This window comes from Amphimedon queenslandica, unplaced genomic scaffold (genome assembly GCF_000090795.2).
Source record: "Amphimedon queenslandica unplaced genomic scaffold, v1.1 AMPQUscaffold_12273, whole genome shotgun sequence".
Lineage (NCBI taxonomy): Eukaryota > Metazoa > Porifera > Demospongiae > Haplosclerida > Niphatidae > Amphimedon > Amphimedon queenslandica.
The window spans coordinates 8,722-12,641 of record NW_003547489.1 but is presented as its reverse complement, the minus strand read 5'-3'; the positions used below and the strand labels follow the sequence as shown (position 1 = coordinate 12,641).

The window sequence follows — 3,920 nt, the reverse complement described above, 5'->3', positions numbered from 1 at the left end:
GCTTCATTTGGTATAGCACTGCCCTCTTGGATTGTTGATAAGAATAACTTGTTATGGGTGGGTGTGGTCACTGTTAATTACTAGTTATTAATAGTTACTAATAGGTTTTAGGTGCATATGTGTTGATATTTATTATCAGACTCCTTATCATTGTTGTAAGTTATCATTAGTGTTGTTATGGTTACAGTTATGCCCCGCCCCTCAGGGTAGTTGGTGGTATCAATCAGTAAAGTATGGTAGCACTAATATATTGATACAGCCGAGTAAACTATGCTTCCACCTGCTGTCCAGAGCCAAGACAATGCCTGTACTAATGAATGAATTAATAAATGATAATGACACATGTACTGGTACACAGGAGTGCTGATGATCCTGGCTACAGCAGTTGAGTTCTCTCCCAGTAATCAGGCCGGAGTGAAGAACAGACCCAGTGATGATATATACTTGAATGAGCTGGTGAAGAAACTAGAACACACCATGAGAGTGGACACCAGAGAGCAACCATTCTATCAGGCCTACATAGCTAAAGCAAGACTGCTTATACACGCCTAGTTTGAGTGAATACCATTACAAGACCCTGGACTGAAACAAGGTACAAATGTCATGAATGTAATTTTAGATTTTTTATGAATTTTTGAAGCTGCTCAAAAATTGGGTCAAAGTCCCTGTACTATCAGGGGTGTTGGCCCAAAATGTCAAGTAGAAAATTCTCAATTTTTATAACATTTTCCAATGCACATACATGAACTTATGTTGTGTAGAAAGTTTGAGCTGATTCCGATCAAGATTTGATCTAATGAATTTTTTCAATTGCTCTAAAGCCAGTTCATGAATTGCTTGCTGTGTAAAAATTTTTAATATAGCCAAACTCCCAAATGGATCTAAAATGCTAAATTAATGCACACAATTTAAAGTAAACTTGAGGCATTTTTATTCATTTTATTTCTTTGTAATAATTGTGTACCTTATTGTATTGATAATATTGTATCCTCTTCTCTCTCTCCTATAGTTGAGTTATGCTGATATGTTGAAGAGTGTTGATCCATTACGTGAAGAATTGAAAGATTTGGAAACCAAAGCTGAGGAAATTTGTCAAAAGGAGAAAAAATAACAAAAATAATAGCAGAACTTGAAGCCTCTATAGCAAAGTAAAGAACAAAACAAAAAATTAAAAATAATAATAATATTTTTAATGTCTTTTTTTATTAATAGATATAAAGAAGATTATGCAATGCTCATTTCTGATGCTAATGTTTTTAAAAACGATTTATCAACTTTTTGAGAAAAAAAGGTAAAGTATTTTAATAATGAAGCTTTACAAGCGTAACAGTGTAAAATTATTCCTATAATTGTTTTCACCACCTTGCATGTACAGCTGTGTTCTTAATAAGACTTATGAAGGTTCTCTCTTCCTTCTAATCCTTCCAGAAAAGACTTTAGACAGTATCTCTATTTTCTTTCGCTGTTAGAAAGCTCATAACTTTGTTCCATGTGCAAACTGCCATTTTGTTTGCCATAACCACACCCACTTACGTAGCGTGGTTGGTGGTTGCTAAGGCTTGTTATTTCTCCAATACAATGTGTATGGAAGAAATGTAAATGTGGACATACAAATATATACACTTGTAGTATGGTGCGTGGGCAGATCAAAGGTGCTGCCAGTGCTACAACTTCCAATAACCGCATGGTAGGAAAATGTAGCACTGTGTGGAATATATAGTACTGCACAGTATAATATGTATGGGCTTTCCTGTTAACCACAAGCTTTGTTTGATAGAGGCAAATAGCAGCCTCAGCTACATACACTAGACATGTTAATAGTGATAAATGAGATCTGATCGTCTTGTGCTGGCCACCTGCGCGACTTTTGAAATTTCATTTGATCCGCCCACGCACCACTACAAACCAATCAAAGCACTGTTGATTTGTAGATTACGGAAATTATTGCACTCAGGACGGTCTCGACGAAAATGTAGCTCTTGGCTTCGCCTCTTGCTACATTTTCCTCTTGACCGCCCCTCGTGCAATAATTTCTGTAACCTACTCTCAACAGTGCTTTAACTAATACATATATCGCACGTGAGTGAAATCAATTATAGGATGACCTGGGGGCTAGGCCCCCAGATTGTAATAATATTAAAAGTATTCAAGATATTTCAAGCACCTCTACATACAGTACATGTATTTATAGTTAAAAATTAGTTTTACTACCTTAAGGAGATGATATTAGCGTGTGCTTATTTTAGAGATTTTCATGATACTGACATTTGACTGGTATTTAATTTAGCGTTTTTGATCATTTAATATTAATAAAGTATTAATATATATAATAGGAAATTAAAGTTAGTGTGGACTTACATGTAAGTCAGCGATTTTTTTAAAATTGCTAAAATTTGCTAAATTAAATACCCGCTAACAATAGTCTCCTTAAGGTAACTTCTCTAAATCTACATATCAAGTTATCATCATATTAACAGGTTAATAGGAGCAAGGCACTACTGACCAGTCTCAGTGGAGAGAGAGAGAGAGTGTTGGAACACAGGGAGTGAAACATTCAAGACTCAAATGTCTACAATCAGTGGAGATGTATTGCTGATGTCAGCATTCATGGTGTATGGAGGTTACTTTGATCAACAGTTTCGTCACAGTCTCTTCAACTCTTGGGCCACTCACCTCCAGGAGGCTAGGATATCTTTTAGCCTGATCTAGCAAGAGTTGAAGTAAATTGAATATTTTAATTTTGAATTGGTGCATCTAGCAAAAGTGATATGTGACCATAATTGACAAAAGGGCCCTTATGGCGGATTTTAAAATTGATCGTTATAATGGCAAATATCAACCTGTGAGTGCTTTGTTAGACAATCATTGTTTCTAAAAGTTTCATGGTAACTTTTTGCATCCTGTGGAGTAATTTTATGATGAATGGGGCTCAGGAAGTTGGATTTCTTAGGCTAGAAAGACAAATTTCACTACCCGCCATAAGGTACCTTTTGTCAATTATGGTCACATATAATGTTGATGCTGGTTTTTTGAAGAATTTTTTCAGGAACAATTGGCATATTTTATACTGTCTCTAGCATTTATAAAGTTAAACGAAACAGTGGGTTTTTATGTTGCAAATTTTTTTTCCGAGAATGGGAATATTTTTGGAATATTTTTATTATATTTTTCGAATTTTTTTTTTCTGACAGCGTGGGAATATTTTTGAATTATTTTATTTTAAGTTTTCGAATTTTTTCTGAATTTTTTCGAGATTGTAGGAATATTTTCGAATTATTTAATTTATATTTTTGGAATTTTTTCTGAATTTTTTTCAACAGCGTGGGAATATTTTTGGATTTGTTTTATTTTATTTTTCTAATTTTTTCTAATTTTTTTTTAAGAGTGTGGGAATTTTTTTGGATTTTATTTAATTAATTTTTGGAATTTTTTCTGATTTATTAAAGAGGTTTGATCATTACTGTGAGTACAAGAGGACTCCCAATGGAGTTGTGATGGCTCCTTCTCAACTCGGAAAGTGGCTGGTTCTCTTCTCTGACGAGATTAACCTTCCAGACCTTGACAAATATGGTAAGGAGTATTGATTTTACAATAAAATTAGTGAATATAAAGTTATAACAAGCTTATGTGAATCCATTCAATCCAAATACACTTTAGAGAGATATCATTCTCTTTTTTAATATTTCATGAAAATTTTTTTTTTCTAATTAAAGGTACACAAAGAGTAATATCGTTCTTACGTCAGATTGTCAAGCACGGCAGATTTTACAGGACCTTTGATCACACGTGGGTGACAATAGAGAGGATACAGTTTGTAGGAGCGTGTAACCCACCGACTGACCGGGGAAGGAAACCACTGTCTCACAGGTACAGTATGCTGTAGTGGGCATTGATACTGTATATTTGGGAGGGATACATTT

At 34.4% G+C, this 3,920-nt stretch overlaps 1 long non-coding RNA gene across 1 annotated transcript; it reads left to right on the top strand.

Moving 5' to 3' along the window:
* Positions 1-6: 6 nt before the first annotated feature.
* Positions 7-3,887, top strand: LOC109588131 (uncharacterized). The gene is made up of 7 exons (XR_002187972.1): positions 7-57; positions 105-592; positions 1,010-1,148; positions 1,213-1,291; positions 2,478-2,720; positions 3,447-3,570; positions 3,714-3,887. It is a non-coding gene; the product is annotated as an uncharacterized LOC109588131 (long non-coding RNA).
* The last annotated feature ends 33 nt before the right edge of the window (positions 3,888-3,920 follow it).